Below are 22,510 nucleotides of genomic sequence, written 5' to 3'. Positions count from 1 at the left end.
CTGGTCTTGCTAAGTGGTTTAATGCTAAATTATATACTCTGTGCAAAACCACCAATACGCTTCATAAAAGTAAAATACAAATAGTGTTTGGCTGGATGGTGTAATGGTTAAGGGCTCTGCCTCTGATGCAGGAGACTCTGCTCTGCCTGTTCAGTAAGCCGTGCTGGCTATTCAGTAGGAGACCTTAGGCAAGTCTCCCTAACATGCTACTGCCTATAGAGCGCGTCCTAGTGGCTGCTGCTCTGGTGCTTTGTGTCCACCAGGAGAAAAGCACAATATAAATGTTATTTGTCTTGTCTAGTGTAAAAAAATTTTTTTTAACACATTACACAAATGCATCATCCTTTTTTTGTTCATGCACTTTCTGTGGCTTCAGCTTTGCCATATTTGGCTTAATTTATCAGCAAATTGTTTCTTTATGGAAAGAAAGGCAGATCTGTGATTTGTCACTGCTGGCCACACGCTCTCACGTCCTTGTCTGCCACAGATGTATGGTCTTGTAGCCTCAAGCTTCTTTTTTGTGTAGGGCACTTTTTCCCTTGTTAGTAGATGTCTGGCATAGTAGTTAGGCTTTCATGTGAGTCCTGCTGACCTTTCCCCTGCCTTCTACCAACCCCTAAGTGCGCTTAATTGCTTTTCAACTAAATCTAATTCTGCTCCCAGCCAATGAGCAAATCCCCTTTGAAATGGGTTTGTTGTAGTCATAAACCTCAGATCTTGAACAGTGTCAATAAAGTATAATGGACAGCTGTGTAGAGATTGCTCAGTGCAGTGAGGGCTTATGTCCTTGCCAGCTGGTTGAAGTTACTTATAGCTCTCATTGTTGGAGCGCGTGTGGGGTGTATGTACATGTTTAGCAAGCATTAGGATTCCAGCCAGGTCTTGGTTTCCGATGACTTCTCAGCCTTAGATGAGGTTTTGTTATTGCTTCTGATGAAGAAAAACACTTGTAATTTTCTACTGCGTCTGAAGTGTGGGAATATGTACGCACAGTTTTACACACGCCCCCAGCAAGCAGTTCAAGTGTGCAAAGAAAGCCCACAATTTTTTGCTCAACTGCTTAACGTTGTCCTGCCAAACTCCCAGCACCCACCCATGTTTTCTGACGTGACTGGATGAATAATTTAGGAACTGTTGCACAGTTGCAGCTTTATAGTTTGTCTAAACTCCTACGTGATGATTTATTAGTAGTTAGTCGCAGTGTTATGTGATCTTTCTCAATAAACTGCTGCACTAAGCACTGCATAGATGTATACATGAACTGCAGCTTATATTTTGCTTCTGTGTAGGGTAGGAAAGTTTGATGTATCCCCCCCCCCCCCCCCATCATTTTTTTTTTTTTCTCTGCTTGACCAGGTGGATGTTTCTAAGGCTCTTGGACCCTTGATTTTTTCCATAAAAAGAGCCACTAGTGTGTATTATCACATAAGAGGCCAGTTTGCAATCTAATGACTTTAATAAAATTAAAAATAACGAAGTGAAAGGCTGTAGGCCTCAATTCACTAAGCTTTATCAAACACTTTATCAAACGTTTTATAATTTACCACATGGGTAAAATCTAATTTTGAATTTACTAAGGTGTTATAGATCTATCAAATGTTTTTTATCGAAACATTCAATAAATGTATAACACCTTAGTGAATTCAAAATTAGATTTTAGAGGTCTTTTTTTTACATTTTTATAAATGTAAACCTTTTATTTAGAAACATTGAACTGGCTTTTTCATTTTATGTAGCAGAACATTAGAGATTGTGATTTTACAGCGTGCATCATACAAGACACATGACTGATAGCATAATGTCTCTAACAATACTCACCACAAACCAGCAGTTAGGTCCCTGCAAGTGAATGGACAACTGATTCATCCAATGGCAATTCTATATCCTGGCAAACCATCAGATTTCTCACCATTTTCCGAACACTCCAACTTGATTCTGCGGGTGACCCTTCTGGACTCCAATTCTGTACAGTTGCTGGGCAACAGCCAAACCTGTTCTGTATCAGAATCAATCAGAATCAATTTATTTTCACCAATTAAGTTTGCACCTACAAGGAATTTGTCTTGGCAGTTGCTTAACAAACACAAACGCAAACAAAAACAATACAAGGACAGACAGTGTGTATATTACAAGTCAAGGACATTATAAGTATAGTGGCAGTGAGCAATGTGAAAATTGTTCATTTTCAGTTCTGTGCTGATTACTTTCAAGTCCTAGCAGCTCAGCATTAAGTACGGCTACCGCTTGAGGACAAAAGCTGTTCCTGTGTCTAGAGGTTTTGGTAGCGATTGACCGGAATCTTACTCCTGAAGGCATGCGCTGGAAGATGGAGTGTGCTGGGTGAGAGGGGTCAGAGGCAATTTTGGTCGCTCTTTCTGCACCTGCTAGCGTAAAGATCCTGCAGGGAAGGTAAGCTACAGACCATTATCCTTTCCGCTGATCGAATGATGCGCTGCAGCCTGCCCTTTTCTAATGCTGAGCAGGAGCTGAACCATACATTCATAGATCATGTTATGGTGGATTCGATGATTGCAGTGTAGAACTGCACCATTAGATTTTGAGGAAGGCCAAACTTTTTCAGCTACTGTAGATGATACATCCTCTGTTTCGCTTTCTTGACAATAGTGGCAGTGTTATCCCATTTTAGGTCATGGACCCAAGAAACTTGAATGACTCTACCTGGGTTATTGTGGATCCATTTATGGTTAAGGGGAGGTGCTTGGGGGGAGATCTCCTAAAGTCTATCATCTCTATAGTTTTGAGAGCGTTTAGTTCCAAGTTGTTGCTGCTGCACCAGGAGGAAACCTGTCCCACCACATGCCTGTATGCAGACTCGTCCCCGTTTTGTATGAGACCAACTACTGTTGTCTGCAAATTTTAGAACCTTAACAGATGGATCTGTGGAGATGCAGTCATTGGTGTAAAGTGAGTAGAGCAGTGGGGAAAGCACACAGCCCTGGGGTGCACCAGTACTGACTGTGAGAGCTTGATGTGAGTTTACCAAGTCTATCACGCTGTCTTCTGTCGGTATCTATGGAGAGGGAAGGACTATGGCACTAGGATGAGATGAGCTGCTTCTGTGGGTGGGGTAAGGAGGGGAACAAGACTCGCCTACTGATTGGCGATTAAGTAACAGTCATGCTGGGGGTAAAATTGGGTTGGGCAGAGATGGATTAAGGCCCGGTTCAGATTAGCGTTCCCTGTCTGGATTCGCCGATCCGGATCGTATACTGTACACACGGAACGTACGTTTCGCATAGCAATGCAAAGACTATGCGAACGTTCACACTCGTCCGTTCCGTACAGTACGGAGCCGGACTGGATTCGGACTCCGGACACTTTTCCAACATGCGCTATTTTTCAGTCCGGATCATCCGGCCCACGCACCCGGACCGGAGCCTGACTGCACCATCCGGAAATAGAAAGCATGGGGAAATGGAAGCACAGAACACACTGGCTACAAACACCTGACGTTCTACCCCACTTCCTATGCGTATTCTAGCGGCGATTTTGGATGGGGACACATGGGAAGCATTTTGGAGTGGTGCAGCAGTGACTTTAACGTGCTGGAGCTGTTTGGCAGTATGTCTGAGGTGGAGGTGAGGCCTAAACAGCGGAGGACCTGATTCCACAGGTGCACCTTCTGCTGACCTTCCAGACCCCAAAATTTGTATTTATTTGTACTCTTTTGCCAAACTGATCCGGATCGCAGCCTGATGTACACCTGATGCAACCTGACCCGGATCAGAACCGTACGGTTCCGATCCGGTCAGGTCATCCAGTCCGTTTGGCAGAGAAACGCAAGTGTGAACTAAGATGCAATAGGCCCTAAGTAAGGTAGTAGATTTTGGGCCCCTCTGTTTTTTTGTAAGCTGAGGTGTAGAGGTCAAAGAAGGTGGCATGTGGGCCCCTTGACACCCACTAGGCCCCAAGCACCTGCCTAGGTTGCCTGATTGGATGATCCTGCTCTGGGATTGGTGGAGGGGGGGAGAAGACCTGTACAAACACTCATGTTTATATATTCACCACTTATGACATGACTTAATGCTTTACTGAGCTAAGAAAAAAACATTTTATGCAAACTCTGCAAATTCCTTTAGAAGTATTATCTTCCTCACTCTGCAATAGTATCAGTTGTTGTAAAATTATACAATGTACAGACAGTAATCAGGACTATGGATTTCTTTCTGCCTGATAAAAAAAAATTCAGTGTATTCCAAAGGTACGCTATGTTGAGACTCTTTAATAATTTCACCTCACACAAGACGCTAGGGGCTCTGGCAACATCAGCTACTTTGCATATCTTTCTTTATTGTTGCTGTCTGAGTTCAGTTTCGGTGTGTCTCTGAATTTCATGTTTCTGTGCTGAAGAATGCAATTCCCAAACATAGAACGCCTGAATTTTGGCAGCCACACACCTGTATTTTGGCCCCGGAGTCGACTTTTAAACGCAGGTGCACTGGCTTTGGGAGTTGCATTCTTCAACACAAGAACACATGAAATTTTAGGAAAAGGCAGAACCGCAACACTAATCACTCTAACAGAGACTAGTTGCTTCACTTTTGCAAGCTGCTGCTGCTCTGACATGGCTGTTAGCATCTGAATTGTATATCCGAGTGACTGTAGCTGGAGACCTGTAGTTTTGTGAGGTCTGTTGCGTCTTCCGTGTGCCATAAAGCTTGCTTATAGACAGCCGGTATCTCCTCATTAAACACAAGCTACTAACAGCCTGTCCTTCAGTATCACAGTGGGTCACATTTGACTGACATTGAGCATACACAGCACAGTACATGTTGCTGGCTTGCTTTGTACTATGGGTGGAGCTGCATAAAGAAGTAAAACAATGGGTCTGGTTTACAAAGAAGTCTGCAAGCATACAGAATTTGCAGGCCTCACCTGGGTCATAACAGCTCATTGTGATTATTACTGAGAGGTATGGGAATTGTTTACAGCTGCATGCAACAACCAGCAAAAGGGCATTTTTAAAAAATGTATTCAATAGTTTATTTTTTTTTTTACAAATTTGAAATGGAGAAAATGGGAAAGGGAAGTACGTCCACTATTACTATTAAACTTTAAAATCACGAACATTACAGAGCTGTATAACAGTCAGATGGGAAGACGTTACCAGGGTTGTGGAGTTGGAGTCGATGTGTCGGAGCAATTTTTCCACCACCCTGGACATTAGGTTAAACAATGTTAGGACCCCCACCATAAAAAAAAAAAAAAAAAAAAAAAAAGTTGTAGGTGAATCGGCATCTTGTAATAGAATTACCACAAGGAGACGTAACGTTCTTAAAATCCCTTTTATGGGCCTCCTCTCCATACAGCTATCATAATTACACATGGCTCATACATGCTAAATTTAATTAGTATAGGTAGTGACGGGTAAACAATGATGTAGTGTCCACTCTGTGTTCCCACTTGTAGCCAGGTCACATGTGTTCAGTGGGAACGGACCATGCAGTGTTCGATTATCTGCTGTAGTCTGGCTGGAGCTCGGGGCAGGTGCATTACCCCTATAGGGGAGGAACAAATCTGCTTGTCTGTGATTATCGCAGACTGCACAGACGTAAGGCCTGATTACCGCAACAGATCTCACGGATCTGTTGCAGGCTGACAAGTGTAAACCGCTCCTACATATCAAATAGGAGTCTTTCACTGTCAGTTTTGCAATGAATGGATGAAAAAAATGTCCGTTCTGAGTGGGAACAGAGCCGTATTCATGACTTCATAAACACTACTTTATTACTGGTTGTACTGGTACAACATTTTCACATTGGGTAATACAACTACCAGTTTGGATTTGGACGTGCAAAATCAGGTGTTATGTATGCCTGATCTTATTTGACCGCTTTCTATGCCTTGTAGATTCCCACAGTGTGAGTGTTGGAACTTCCTGTACATATTTGACCTTTCATCAGAATCGGTACGGAACTGTAATGTATGATCAGCTGAAGGGATTGACACTTCGAAGCTAGCCTGTAATAATTGATGTTTGTGCAAATAAAGTATCTTACATACAACATTCCACTTTTATGAAGCTACAAGTGCACTAACACTACTACAATTGGCTTATTTATGGTTGACAGACTTTTTTTTTTTTTGTGCAGATGTAAAGTGTTCTGATGCTCTGCCTCCCCCTAGAGTTTCGAGACTCAGTATGTTCTGTGCTGTGAAAGAAATGTGTTTTCACCCCTCCTTGCTGCTTTCTATTCTGTAGAGATGTGTGTTGCTTGGCTGCGATATGAAACTTAAACCCCCCAACGGTGGTGTCCTGTTTCGTCCTCTTCCCTCATATTTCCCTTTTATCTGTCCAGATTAAGCTGCGAGTTGCTGTTTGCATTATGTAGGCCCAGCTGTGGGGTGGAGGAATCTACTTCCATACACCTTGTCTCCAGAGGAACAAAGAGCAGCACATGTAGAGACACAGGCGTGTGTTCAGTATGTATGTGTAAGATTTCTCCTTCTTGAAATGGTACAGCCAGCTGCCTTGTCATTGCTTCCCATTAGTGCTGCTAGCCACACCTTGAAAGGATTAATTCTAGCAGACATTCTTGTCCCTAGGTCTAGCAGCTTGCATGACTTGGGCCCCTTCAGTCACATGAGCTGTATATCTCAAGCCTGTGCAGGAAGGAGACAGACTGCTTTATGTTCTACAGCGTATGCAAGGGAAATCAGATGAGCGCAATTAAAAGAAAGTGTTAGTTGTGGAATTTCTTTGCAACAGGAAATGAGTGATTGTTGGCAGCAACCAACCAAATTCTGATTGGGAAATTTAAAAAAAAATACGAACATGTGGGCAACATGTCCAAAGTGTTTGTTCTATATGGCGTGCATCAGTCTTGGCAGTGATGGTTATTTAGGTCTATGATTGCTGCAGTGACTTTCCCATGATGTGCTGATGAATGATGTGGCAAGAACTTTACAACCAGGGCCACACACAAGCTCTGAACTCCTCACCTAGACTTAGCTGCCTCCTCATGGAGCCACATGCAGTCTGCCAGGTCATATTGCCCACAAGGGGTCAGGTTCTAAAAATGGATGACTGACCTCTGCACATCTTCCTGTGGTGTCTAAATGTATGACTAGACAGACAAATAGGTGACAGATATTGATAGATCATTGCTGTCATTCTCAGCATGTGCAGCATCCTTTTCTGGGGTTATGTGGGTCTGTGGCTAATAGTGACTTTATTTCATTGGACTTTTTCTATCTTCCTTTGTTTCCACCCTTACGGCTCGTACCCACCTTGAAATTCTAACAATGACCGGTGTTTTTTTTTCTTTTTCTTTTTTTTTTTTCTGTGATTTCCTGAGTTGGGTACGAGTGCACGAATAGATGAACAATGCTTTGCGATGTGCGGCAGCGACGGTCACAGTGGATCGGATGTTTTAGATCCCAAATGACTCCCTTGCAAAGTGCTGCTATTGTGTGAACTCTCGTTTACGCCCGTCGTAGGCTGTCATGTGTACCCGCCGACAAGCGGATGGATCGGGGATGTCGCTGTGATCTATCTTCCAGCAATGCTAGGTGAGTATTTAGCTTCACAATTAAGCGTTCCAGACATTAAGAGTATAAATAAGACTTTGAGCAATAGATGTTATTTGGGGACTTTAAAAAAATCTTTAACATCTGTTGCTCAAAGTCACCATTTCAAGATCCCTCCCAAACTCTGCATGTGTTGGCTTAGCTCAAGGCGGGAGAGAATTTGTTTTTTCCATTTCTCCAAATAGTTTTGTGTGCAGCTTTGCCAGGCCACCATCTGAAATTTCTGGGCCCCATACTGGGTACACCTACTGTGCCCCCTTCAGTCACCTTTGCCGCTGCCCCTACATGCACCCCATATTACAATCTACAACAGATCTCGTCCAGCAATCTAGTTTTAAGCCCCATCTACACGATACGATTCTTTATACGATTCGATTACGATTCTATTTACGATCCGATTAAATCCAACATGTCCGATCGGGATTCGATTCGATTCAATTCGATTTGCCATTGTTTTGCAATGGCAAATCGTATTGAATCGAATCGAATCCCGATCGGACATGTTGGATTTAATCGGATCGTAAATAGAATCGTAATCGAATCGTATAAAGAATCGTATCGTGTAGATTGGGCTTTTAAAGAGGCATAAAATTATATAGTACATTTTAGGAGCCAGGTATTCCCTATAGATGGTATAGGCAGCCAGAAGAACTCATAGCAGAATGTGACAGCTGATGAGTGGAGACAGAGGTGAGCTAGCTGTACCGGCAGATAGAAGTGACAGGGTGTAACAAGCTCTTACATGATAGTGGGTTTGCAGGAGCTGCTCGTAAGTGGGCTGAGGTGCTCTTGATTCTCCATCTTTATCCTAACTCATGACACTTTTTGTTTACATCCTTAGTTGCACTTTGTTTTGCCTAATTGTAACCTCCAGTATACATACATCACAAGAGCATTACTAGGCTCCTAAGAGGTCCGGGACACTTTTGGGCACTCCAGCTGAAAGATGGGTGGGGCCACGCACCAGAATGTGGGTGTGGTCATGGTGGACCAAAATTTACATGAAATTAACAGCGGTTTAATGGTGCTGGCTGGTCTGGCTTTCTACTGGGCGGGCTTGTCTGCCCCCAGGTATAGTGGATCCCCTCCCATGCTTCCATGGGCTTCCCATTGAGGCACCACAATGCCCCATAGACTAACCACAGCTCCCTGCATACCCCATAAAGGCACCACAGCCCCCAGCATGGCATCACAGCACCCAGCATGCCCCATAGAGGCACCACAGCAACCAGCATACCCCCATTAATGCATCACAGCTCCCAGCATGCCCGCCATCGATGCACCACAACTTCCAGCATGCCCCCATACAGACAGACAGACAGACAGACACCATCTCAGTAGGACTTCCTCTCCCATGTACATCTTTGAGAGTTCTGACTTCAAGCCTCATAACCCTCCTTATTACTGCTGCCAGTAGCTGCATCACCAGCTGCTTGGGAGAAGGATTCACTTTTATCTGCTGGTAGTCTGCCAGCACAGCATGCTGTGTGGTTAGGATGGGATCACTGAGCAACACAGTACACACAAGTTGATTGGAAAGCTGACTTGCAAGCAGCAGGGGGTCACAGCAGGAGCAAGTTAGTGCCACTTTGGGTGAATAAGTCAAAGCACAGATGTCATGCTATAAAAGGCCACAGAGATTTGTGAGATCACTAGCATTGGGTGATAGTGAAAGCAGTGTGTTTGTCAGACATTCCTATCCCTGGTACACACCATGCATTTTCCCATCAGATGGGTTGAATAGATAATTTCTGATTTTCTGATCGATTTTCCAATCACCTCTATACAAAAATTAACAGAAATCTGATTGGTGCGCATCCCTTAACCACCCTGGTGTTCTATTAAGAGCGCCAGGGTGCATGCGCAGCAGTATTTAAAAAAAAAAAAAAAATTCTCCTATCATGTAGCTAGCCTAGCGCTAGCTACATGATGCCCCCCTCCCTGCGCTATCCCTCCCACCCCTCCGATCGCCGCTGGCACACTCAGCCCATAAGGAAATCCCGTTCTGAACGGGATTCCCTTCAGGGCTTCCCCCGTCGCCATGGCGATGATCGTGATGACGTCATGGACGTCGTGACGTCATCCGGCGTTCTGATCCACCCCGCAGCGCTGCCTGGCACTGATTGGCCAGGCTGCGCATTGGCCCCCTGCCTTGCACAGCAGAGCTCGTCCATACCGCTAAGGAGGTTAATGTTTGTAACTTTCTATGTCAATCTCAATAAAAATTTGTTTAAAAAAAAAATCAATCGGACCTGTTGGAAATGGTTTTGATCAGTCTGACAGGAAATTGCATTGTGTGTACCAGGCATAACTGCATTGTGCCTAGACAAAAATAGACAAGGCACCTGGCCCCGGATGGCATGCATCCTCGGGTCCTAAGGGAATTAAGTTCAGTTATAGATAAACCTCTGTATCTTATCTTTTGTGACTCTCTTGCAACTGGCAGAGTCCCAGTGGATTGGCGTACAGCCCACGTTTTCCCATTATTTAAGAAGGGCAAAAAATCAGATCCAGAAAATTATAGACCTGTAAGCTTAACATCAGTTGTATGCAAACTATTTGAGGGGTTACTAAGAGATACTATACATGACTTCATAGTAGAAAATAATCTTATTTCTCAGCATCAACATGGGTTTACTAAAAACAGGTCCTGTTTGACTAACATGCTCAGCTTTTATGAGGTAGTGAATGCTAATATGGATATTGGGAATGCTGTAGATGTGATATACTTGGACTTTGCAAAGGCCTTCGACACTGTTCCCCACAAAAGTCTGGTGCAGAAGTTGAGGATGCAAGGACTGGGGAAGAGTCTGTGTTCATGGATAGGGAACTGGCTAATGGACAGAAAACAGTTGTGGTCAATGGATCGTACTCAAAATGGGAGACTTGTTAGCAGTGGGGTCCCACAGGGGTCTGTTCTGGGTCCAGTGCTCTTCAATTTATTAATGACCAAAGGGCAACAACGAATTTACCAGAATTCACCAGTAATTCAGCAGAAATAAGCACCAAATCAAGGTAACATTAACTTTGTTGTAACTTGCTTATATTGCTGCACAATATTGCTGTCTATCTAGATTATCTCTGCCTTTGATTCTGAACTGCACAGCCTACAAGCCACCCCACCAAATAAACACAAACTGTACTGATAACGACTAAACACTGCTCCATTGCCCTAGGTAAGCCCACCACCAAGTATATCCTCCAACCTCTGCTACACCATTTTCCCTACCTATTTTCACCACCACTCCCATTGCAACAGTATGTATCCCCAACACATCATTATGCGGACCCCCCTCATACCACCTCTTTCCCTTGATCACCCGCCCTATTGGTGCCTCATGTTCTGGCTCCATCTGCTCCTCCCCCTGGTCCCTTGTCCACTGCTCACCACACATCCTAACCCCAGGCCCACTCCAGTCTCCCAGCCCCCCCATTCCCCTCCTCATACTTCCTCCCTCACCCACCACAACCAAATTCACCCACCAAGCCCCTCTCCCCGCCGCACCTCCCATCCTCCCCATACCCACGAACATTCTCGCCCCAATCTCATTCCCATCTGCCCCATACTCAGACAATCTCTTCCGCTATCTGGCGCTCTCTGGAATGCCAGATCTATCCGCAACAAGCTTACAACTATCCATGACCTCTTTATCTCAAAAACCCTCACCTTTCTTGCCCTTACCGAGACCTGGCTCACCCCCTCTGACCTGCCTGCAGCTGCAGCCCTATCGTACGGGGGTCTACACCTCAGCCATACCCCAAGACCAGATAACAGGCCTGGGGGAGGGGTGGGCCTACTCCTCTCCCCATCCTGCACCTTCCGTGTCCTTACCCCTCCCCCGTCTCTTTACTTTACCTCCTTTGAGGCCCATGTTATCCGCCTCTATCATCCCCTCCCAGCCATTATTGCAGTCCTATACCGCCCCCCCTCCAGTACAATATCGCACTTCCTAGAAAACCTTGCCTCCTGGCTCCCACACATCCTGTCCTCCGACCTCCCAACAATCATCCTCGGAGACTTTAACATTCCAATTGATGAGCCTACCACCTCTGCTGCCACTCAGCTTCTCTCACTCACCAACTCCCTTGGCCTCACTCAGCATACTAATGCCACAACCCACAGTGCTGGTAATACTTTGGACCTAATTTTCTCCAAAGCCATCGCACTTACCAACCTGGACATTACACCATTCCCCATCTCCGACCACCACCTCATCACCTTCACCCTCACTCCATCCAGCACCCCCTGTCTCCCTCCCCAAACTGGACGTTGGCAGAGAGATCTACGCAACCTTGACCCCAATGTACTAGCCACACCCCTCCACTCTCTCTCCTCCTCCCTCCCCAGCCTAACCTGCCCCAACGAAGCAGCAGCTCAATACAACAGTAACCTCTCCGCAGCCTTAGACCATGCGGCTCCCCTGACCTTTCGTACCAACAGTCGCCCCAACCCCCAACCTTGGCACACTGCCCTCACAAAAAAACTACAAAATGAGACACGAGCTGCAGAACGCAAATGGAGGAAATCCCGCCACAACAATGATTTCCTGGGATACAAGACCAAGTTGCAGACGTACCATACTGCCCTCGCTGATAGTAAACAGATATACTTCACTCACTTGATCGCTACCCAAGCCTCCAACCCACGTCGTCTTTTTGCCACCTTCAATGCCCTACTTAACCCCACACCTCCCCCCCCCAACCTCCACCCTCTCAGCCACTGACCTATCAAACTACTTTATCAACAAAATTACAACAATCCGGAGGGATATTTCTCTCCTCCACTCTATCGCCCCCGCCTCCCCACCACATCCGACTCTTGCCTCTTTCTCCTCCCTTACCTCCTTCAATCCTGTCACGGTGGAGGAAGTCAACCAGCTGCTGGCAACTTCACCTGCCACTTCCTGCCCCCTAGATCCGGTCCCATCTGATTCTCTGCGCCCACATTTTTCTGATCTGGCCCCTGTCCTCACCCATCTGTTCAACCTCTCCTTCTCCACCGGCATCTTCCCCTCCATATTCAAACAGGCCACTGTGCTTCCCCTGCTAAAGAAATCTTCACTTGACCCTGCTCTGCCATCCAACTACCGCCCAATCTCTCTCCTCCCTTTTGCCTCAAAAATTCTTGAACGCCTGGCCCAACAACGCCTGACCAACTTCCTTAACTCCAACTCCCTTCTCGATCCCCTGCAGTCTGGTTTTCGCACCGCCCATTCTACAGAAACAGCCCTCACCAAAGTGGTAAACGACCTTGCCCTTGCCAAAGCCGAAGGTAAATACTCCATCCTGCTCCTCCTGGACCTCTCCTCGGCATTTGACACTGTCGACCACTCCCTCCTCCTCCACTCCCTCCAGCTAATGGGCATTCAGGACCTAGCCTTAGCCTGGATCTCCTCCTACCTCTCCAACCGCTCCTTCACAACATTTTTCAATGGCTCCTCATCCGCTCCTACACCCCTCTCAGTTGGTGTTCCTCAAGGTTCCGTCCTAGGACCACTCCTGTTCTCACTCTATACTGCCTCAATTGGTAAAATCATCTCCTCCATGGGTTTCAATTATCACCTGTATGCCGACGACACCCAGATATATCTCCACACCCCAGATCTCTCCTCCTCTACCATGGACAAAGTCTCTGCCTGCCTCACATCCATTTCCTCCTGGATGGCTGCCAGGTACCTGAAGCTTAATTTGGACAAGACTGAGCTTCTAATATTCCCACCCCGCACAGCTGCACCCCTCCCAGATCTGCACGTCACTATTGAAAATACTACTATCCACCCTACCTCCCAAGCCCGCTGTCTAGGCGTTACTCTGGACTCTGAACTTTCCTTTACAGCCCACATCCAAGGTATTGTCAGATCCTGCAACTTCCACCTCCGCAACATCTCCAAGATCCGCTCCTACCTGTCACTTGACACCACTAAACTCCTTATCCATGCCCTTGTCATCTCCCGCCTAGACTACTGCAATTCTCTTTTATCTGGCCTCCCCTCTAACCGTACTGACCCACTTAAATTGGTAATGAATGCGGCAGCCAGACTGATACATTCTTCTCACCGCAGTGCCTCTACAACTCTGCTCTGTAAAGCACTACACTGGCTCCCCATCAGCTTTAGGATCAATTTCAAAATCCTGTGCTTGGCCTACAAATCAGTGCACAAGACCTGCCCGACCTACATCTCTGATCTGGTCCACAGGCACATACCAGCCCGCCCCCTCCGATCCTCCAATGACCTGCGCCTAGTCGCACCACGCATAACTCAGTCACACGCACGATTGCAGGACTTCACCAGGGCTGCCCCTACTCTCTGGAACTCTCTCCCACCAGCCGTCAGACTCGCCCCCACCTTTAATACCTTCAAACAAGCTCTCAAGACTCACCTCTTCACGCTCGCATACCCCCCTACACCAGTATCATAATATGTTCTGTTAGACCCCCTCTCAAAAGACGCACCTATTGTCTCCACCCCACCCTTTAGATTGTAAGCCTCTGGCAGGGCCCTCCTCCCTAATGTATCCATCTTGATTATGCAATCTTACTCACAACCACCCTTCTTGTAGACTCGAACAGTCTCTATCTTGACCTATGACACTGTATTGTTATCAAATCATTTGCATGATCTTGTTTTGTTGTGAGTTTCCGTATGTTCTACCTGTATGTTAACCCATTTATCTATTGTGCAGCGCTGCGTAATATGTTGGCGCTTTATAAATACAATAAATAATAATAATAATAATAAATAATAATAGATGCAGTAGTGAGCAATGTTGCTATTTTTGCAGATGATACAAAATTGTGCAGAATCATCAACTCTCAGGAAGATCGTGTCATATTGCAACAGGATCTGGATAGGATGGCTATATGGGCACATACATGGCAGATGAAATTCAATGTTGACAAATGTAAAGTCATGCATTTTGGACGTACTAATGGTCTAGCACCATACAAAATAAATGGGATACAGTTGGGGACATCAAACTTGGAGAAGGACTTAGGAGTACTCATTGACAACAAGTTAAATAATCGTACTCAATGCCAAGCAGCTGCAGCTAAAGCTAACAAAATTTTGGGATGCATTAAAAGGGAAATAAAAACTCGAGATGCTAGCATAATATTGCCCCTGTTTAACTCTCTAGTAAGGCCACATCTGGAATATGGAATTCAGTTCTGGGCACAACATTACAAAAAAAGATATTGCAGTTTTAGAGCAGGTGCAGAGACGAGCAACAAAATTGATACGTGGGATGGAAGGTCTCACTTATCAAGAAAGGTTAGATAAACTGGGTTTATTTAGTCTAGAGAAAAGACGCCTTAGAGGGGATCTAATTAACATGTATAAATACATCAGAGGGCAATATAATAGCTTGGCGGATGAGCTTTTTGTCCCTAGGCCTTCTCAAAGGACTAGAGGACATGATCTGCGCATGGAGGAAAAACATTTAGCCATTTATTTAGGAAAGGGTTCTTTACAGTTAGAGTGATTAAGATGTGGAATGCATTGCCACAGGAAGTCGTTATGGCAAACTCTATACCTGCATTTAAAGGGGGCTTAGATGCTTTCCTTGCGTTGAAAGACATCCATGGCTACAATTACTAGGTAATGCCTAATGATGTTGTTCCAGGGATTTTATCTGATTGCCATCTGGAGTCGGGAAGGAATTTTTCCCTTTAGGGGCTAATTGGACCATGCCTTGTAAGGGTTTTTTCGCCTTCCTCTGGATCAACAGGGATATGTCAGGGAGCAGGCTGGTGTTGTACTTTATACTGGTTGAACTCGATGGACGTATGTCTTTTTTCAACCAAAATAACTATGTAACCTGAAGAGCGACACTAAGTTAAAGTGGATCCGAGGTGGTGGTAGATTGGATCAGGTCGGGCTATTTTTGTACATAGAGCTGGCACTGTGCTAGCTGCGTGTACTTCCCGATCGCCGCCGTGCTAGCTACATGGTTAAAAAAAAGTGCTGCGCTGCCCCCTGGCGGTTTTAATAGACCGCCAGGGAGGTTAATTTCAGTCACCTTGACTCTCGAGGTCTCTCGCCATCCTTCCCATTTGGGGTATGGAAGTTGGGCATGGCTGTGTTGCCACCCAACTCCTCTCCCCTTGGCACAGGCAGGATAGGGAGCTTTGTGGTAGGCTCTTTTGGTCTACTTAACTAGTTCCCCGCCCGCGTACAGTATATCTACGCTCCTTTGGACTTCACTTCCCCGCCCGGAGCGTAGATATACGCACCCCCCGCCGCTGTCCGCGCTCCCGCTCGCACTTCCGCTGGTAATCACGCCGCTGCCCGCTCGCCCGGAGATCAATGAACGGGAAAATACATTCCCGTTCGTTGATCTCTGCCCCCAGCAATGATCGGCTGCTTTCCGCTGAGCAGTGCGATCATTGTAAAAGAAAGAAAAAATCCCAGCCTCTTTATACTTCCTCCTAGCGTCCGGAAGGACGCTTTGAGGTCGCATTACTGTTGCCATCTTGTGGCCAAATAGTAAAACTACACCCTACACTATTTTTCACATACTTACATTACTTATACAGAAAAAAATTTACTCATTACCTCCCACACTCCCCATTTTTTACAATTAAAAAAAATACATAAATAGTTACCTTAGGGACTGAACTTTTTAAATATTTATGTCAGGAGGGTACAACACTGTTACTTTATAAACTATGGGCTTGTAATTAGGGATGGACGCAAAACTGAAAAAATGCACCTTTATTTCCAAATAAAATATTGGCGCCAAACATTGTGATAGGGACATAATTTAAATGGTTTTATAACCGGGACAAAAGGGCAAATACATTTCATGGATTTTAATGACAGTAGCATGCATTATTTAAAAACTATAATGGCGGAAAACTGAAAAATGTTTTTTTTTTTCCCAAATGTTTTCCTATTTTCCAATTAAAACACATTTTAGAATAAAATAATTCTTGGCATAATGTCCCACCTAAAGAAAGCCTAATTGGTGGCGAAAAAAAACAAGATATAGTTCATTTCATTGTGATAAGTAATGATAAAGTTATAGGGGAATGAATGTAAGGAGCGCTGAAAGGAGAAAATTGCTCGGATGCTGAAGGGGTAAAACCCCTCAGTTAGGAAGTGGTTAAAGTGGATCTGAGAAACTTTTACTTATTGCATAATTGTGTTCCTTTCATATAGTTGATAGGGCTTTCCTTCAGCCAAATACTTTTTTGTTTGGTTTTAATACTCTAATTCCCTAGAAACTAAACAAGCCTCGCCCACAGCTTAAGGCACTCTGAGCCTTAGTAGCAAGGGCTTATGGGAGCTCAGTCTGGGCAGGAGAAGAAGGTGGTTACTAGTAAGAGATTTCCGAGGCAGAGGAGGGAGGAGGAGAGGAGTGAAGTTTTCACAGGCTGAGGGCTGGAGATGCAGAGCAGCTTGCCAGTGTGTTATGTGACAAACAGAACATTGCTGCTCTCATTGTATCACAGGAATAAATAATCATAAACTGTTGAAGCTGTTTGCAGTTTGATTTGCTGTGTAAACTATCTAAACTTTAGATAAGATATATAGACAAGTTGCTTGTCATTGTTTTGTTTTGCTTTGGCAATGCTAAATGTATTTGGTCCTGCCAATAAAGCTTTTTTGGATTTGGTTAGTTTTTCATCTCTGATCTGCTTTGAGACCTTAAACATTTTTAAAGGAAGAATTGTAGCAAAGGTCACGTGACTGTCACTGTTCTTAATGGTTTTTAGGGGTATTTCTAATTATTTGACCCTACTTTTACATGACTACAGTAGAAGAGGTGTGTTTAAAAAAAAGTTTTACAGAGGATTTAGTTAAAAGCCATTTTAAATGGTTAAAAACCAAGTAAACCATCCAATATTAATATGGTGTACCAAATTTTTCTCCCAACTATAACCTTTAATTCAAACCTAACCAGCCCCAAACACTATCCAGAAGCCTAATGCGTACATCCTGATTCTTTGTGCTTTTGATACTAATATATATTTGGGTCAGAAGTTTTTATATTTTGTTCTCCAGTGCCTATGGCCAGACATACTGGTACTGGGGGAGAGCTTCTTCAAGATGAGGACACTTGTACAAACTTCAGTGTCATCTGTTCATAAATGTGTTCCAGGTGCAAGTGGCATGTTCATTACTATGGAAAATTTTAGGTGGGGTAGGGTAATTGAACCAGATGAGCAATCATCATACAGTCTGATAGTGATAAAACTGAGATATTGAGGTACTAGTATCTGCTGTCTGTACTTGCCTTTGCCTCAATTATAGAAGGCTCAAATTTTTTTTTTACCATATTTGTTGGGGGAGAGGGGAGGTATGGTTTTGTTTCTTCTACCGATGACCTTTTTAAATGTATAAATCTATATTTATTATTTTAATTATTTGTTACAGATTTGTAAAGTGCCAGCATATTTTGTTGGGCTGTACAAAGAAACAAACATGGGTTACATAGTAATACAGACAATGATGTACACCAATATACAAAATACAGAGTTGGTCGAAAATACAGAATTGGATAAAAAATACAGAATTGGTAATTTCAGTGACAAAGAGAACAGGATGAATAAGATGTATAACCTATTCCAAGACACAAAAGGTGAGGGAGCCCTGCACTTGAGAGCTTAAAATTTACAGGAATAGGGGGAAGCAAGAGGTGGGGTAGCCATTAATTACTATCTTGATTTTGAACTACAAAAATAGTAGCTCTTATCTGTGCACCATATTTGAAGAGGAAAAGGTAGGAGAATTGGGCAAGTACACCTTGCTACCTTTCAGGATTGAGTAATGTTTGTGTTTGGAGGTTTCACAGATGTATGATTTGTCATTCCTGAGAATTCTTTGTGCTTGGATTTTTTTTCTTTCTCTATTGAGCTTGTGTTGATGTGGTGATTTAATGAGTATACCGTATTTGTCGTGCAGCTATAAAACTTGTTTTTTACTACATGGCAAAACAGGAAAGTAATCCTCAGTGTGTGTAGGACTTTGTTCCATTGACTTGCAGCAGAGGTGTTAATTTATGGAAGCGCGCAGTCCAGACAGAAAGCCGGCCATTATTCTTCATCATTCTTCCCTCGGAGTGAAAGTTTATTTCATATTTTTCTGGTTGTGATGCTCTTGATAAACATTTTCAGATTCTATTAACTGAGATCAATAACTAATCCTTTACAGACTGCGCTGCAATTGGTTGTGTATTTATTAGACATCGTAGAAGATCTTATTTATTTTACCTGTGATTTACTTGACTTTAATTTTCAAAAATTTTAAAAAGTTGTGCCTAGCCAGTACCCTATATTATAGATAGAATTATCTCAAGTGCCTGTCGTACCCCTCAACATTTTTATACATTTATTAGCAGTAAGCCAAGATTTAAAGGGTTCTGTCTCTGTAATTAGAACACATCACATTTTTAGCAAGGAAGTTTTGAATTAGGATTATACAATTTATTGGCTAACTTCGTAAGCTTTTTGGCTATTCTGCCTTTATTAGACACAGTACAATCTAATCTGGTTTTTATAATTTATAAGTAACTAAATATTGCAGTTTGCATGTATATGCAAATATAAAAAATATTTTAGGCCCCAGAACCCACCAGATATACTCCTTGGGCTAAACGTATCACATGCTGAGCATAGGTCCTTGAGTATATCAGACCCCTTTTTTTTGGGGGGGGGGGGGCTGTTATTGTAAGCCTTTGTCCCCCAGCATGTTCTTGATTTTGCAACCCTAGCTGACACCTTTCGCATGGACTATTTTTGGAAGACCCTTTTTAACCCTTGAAAATCATCTGAAAATTCAGGGGTTGTCTTATACACCCGGTGTCATTGATGCCGGGTGATACGCCCTATCCTGTTACTAACTCTCCAATCTCGCTGCCGAGTACTGTAGTGAAGCGACACAGGCGTACATGTGTGAGATCTGAGAGGCCGAGAAGGAGGTAAATAGGATAAAATGGTGGGTCAGAAGGGGGGAAAAAGGCATGTTTTATGGGCACAGCGCAATCTATTCTTCCATACAGCTCTGATAAACCAGTAGACAGGGAGAGCTGACCAATCCATTTAGAGAGAGGGAGAGTTGACCAATCCAACCAGTCAATCGCCTATATACTGTTATATACTGGGTATCGCATACAGTACAGCACCAGTATCTGTTCATACATAGCACCTGTATATGTTTTGTTTTTTATTTGGTGCACGTTGGAAGAGGAGTAGACTTATACGGCGAGTATATCCAAAACTCTATATTTTAACTGGAAAAGTTGGGGGGTCGTCTTACCTGCCAGAATATGCGGTAAATGCTGGGTCTCTGTAAAATCACATGATCATGCATCTTATACCCTGTTTGCATGTATAACCTTTTGTTATGTTGTATAACCGTTTGCCAGCTCTCTATCTATCACCCCTTGTTTACATTGTATGTATCCCTATTTATTGTCAGCACTGTGTAATAAGTTGGTGCTTTTATAAATACAATTAATAATCCTTAGGATTTTCTCAGAGCAGACAACCCTCACTTACATCAACTCATCAGAAAGTGTTGATGCTTCACCACCACCTGCCATCCTTTGTATGAGCCTCAAGCAGGCTGAATGATGGTCATACATTAGACCGTATAGCTCTATTGACAAGCTGTGTGTGTTTTTGTTTTTGCTTAGAGTTCATCTTTGAGCCTTTGTGATTATACTAGAACAATCTACTACTATTCCAGAATATTTACCATAGCTATACATAAACCAGATGTTTTATGTAGCTTTCCCACAACTGAAGTTGTGCTGTGAAGTGTTCTATCCCATGAGGAAAGCTAATTCTATTTTTCAGCTGTTTAACAAGTGTGGAATTAAAATTTTATTTTTTGTATAGTATATGTAAAATATGTATTTTCCTCAATGGTCTGATACTACCCTTGTCATGACTAATATGAATTCTTCATTCAAGTACTCTGAAGCAGCACCCCGGCTAAATGAGAAATTACAGATGTGACCATGCCCTCCATCCTTTAACTATGGCCATCTAATTATGGGCAATTTTATCCCCTTGTACAGCATCTTCCACGTAAACAATGTTAAAATAGGGCAAAGGGCTGTATAAAAAATGCATACCTCTACAAGAAAATATTTTGAGGTCACACAAGCTTATGTTTAATGGCTGGCAAGGAAGGAAGTGGCCATCTCTTGGTATGGAACAACCTCCAAATTAATATGTACAGCTGCATGATTTCTAAACAGTTTAAAGTAAACCCCAAACGCCTCTTCTAACAGGAAATTGTATTTATCTAGGAGAACTTGAATTCTGCTTATGGGGAGAAAGGGGGAAACCGAGAGCCCAATATAGTGTAGTATGCACTGTAAATGGTGGAAATATGTAAGAGTATGATGATTCTACTCATAAGTCAGGGTTACCTCCAAGGCAAACACCGTAAAGGCAGGTGAGGCGATTATCCTGTCCCCACTCAGGAATAAGAAGTCTCTCTCTGTAGACAGGAAAAAAGGGGTATCCCCCTCCACCAAGGGTGGATAATAATTAGTGAAGAGATAACAGAGGCGCCAACAGGATAACTTTAAATAATAAAAGCAATTAAAAAGTGCTATTGAGGCAGTGGTGGACTTAACTCATGCAAGCAGACACTGAAACTGTCTATTCAAAATAAATACAAATGTATTAGCATACTCCAAAAAACAGGGACTGCAACGCGTTTCTCAGGTTTAAACCCGCTTCCTCAGGCAATAAAAGTTGCGAGCATACACCTGCAGTGTTTCCGGGTGACACCTGGTGCCTCTGTAAGCACTTGATTGGCTTTGAACACATGTTCACATCAGCCAATCACGGATCAGCGGATGCCCGATGCGTGCACGCGATCGCGCACAGCAGCAAAATAAACAGGAGTTGCTTATCTACGCCCCTGTGACTCAGGTGAATTTTAAAGGGGCGTAGATCAGCGTGGCAGAGGTTGCCAAGTGGTTAATTGTATCAAGTGAGAAATGTAAACAAAGCCTTCTCTTACACTGCAGGGTCCCCTGAACAAAGTCACACAAGCATAAATGCTTTCTGATGCTTTCTGATTAAGTTAGAGGATGAATAAAGCAGTTATAAATAAATTGCAAAGTCAGCTCTCAGAGTAAAATTAGTGTACTTTAGAAACGTATAATTTCTAAATGAATAATACTTATGCACAAAAGCAAATATGATAACCGTATGGCATAAATATTGAATATTATGTCAGGGTTTTATACCGCTTTAACCCAGTTAGATTATAAGGTATCACACTAGGAATTTTGTGGTAAGTTATAAGGAGGGTTCATAACCTTCTATATGTAAAGGAAAACTTGACTCTCTGCCATTCTGCAGTATGAGTAAAGTGAAATGCATACCAGTACAACAGCCATTGGTAGGTCTACTGATTAGAAGCCAAAACTCATCTTCAGCAGTCAAAGTAGAAAATCCTTAGCAGATTTTCTCCACTGTGGCTATTGTGGGATTTATCCAGCTCGCTTCCTCCCCTTCCACACAATAGAGAACGGACTGTTCAGCACATTTGTGCAGAAAACTATCAACTGAAGTAATCAGAAAAGATCATTGCTGCTGATTTTGATGCACTGTATGTATACAACCCAAGCATGGGTCTAAATTAAGTGAAACCGCTTAAAGGCTACATGGCGTTTGGTTTCCCTGTCTAGTATTTAATACATCTAGATTATTTTCTTTACAGTTCAAGGTCAACAAGAACAGCAAAGTGGGTGCAATGCCTTAAAGCAACCATAAAATACACTTTTGAAATGGGAATCAAAGATTAAGCAGACTTGCCAAGTTGCCCCTCTGTGTTCTTTATTGAGCCCCAGCAGGTCTTATTGCCCTCACTTCAGAGCACTGATGGAATTCCCCCTTCCCCCAATGTCAAGCCACTGCAGCAGGACAGAGGCTGAAATCATGGGGAGAGATGTTAGGCCCCATTCACACTTACGATCGCAAAACGCTAGC

General features: G+C 43.5%; 1 protein-coding gene across 1 annotated transcript in view; it reads left to right on the top strand.

The window, feature by feature from the left end:
• GPC4 (glypican 4) overlaps window positions 1-22,510 on the top strand; it is a 171,189-nt gene that overhangs the window by 85,370 nt on the left and 63,309 nt on the right. The window lies entirely within an intron of this gene.

This window comes from Hyperolius riggenbachi, chromosome 8 (assembly GCF_040937935.1).
Source record: "Hyperolius riggenbachi isolate aHypRig1 chromosome 8, aHypRig1.pri, whole genome shotgun sequence".
NCBI classification, from domain to species: Eukaryota; Metazoa; Chordata; class Amphibia; order Anura; family Hyperoliidae; genus Hyperolius; species Hyperolius riggenbachi.
This window is presented reverse-complemented; position numbering and strand designations above follow the sequence as displayed.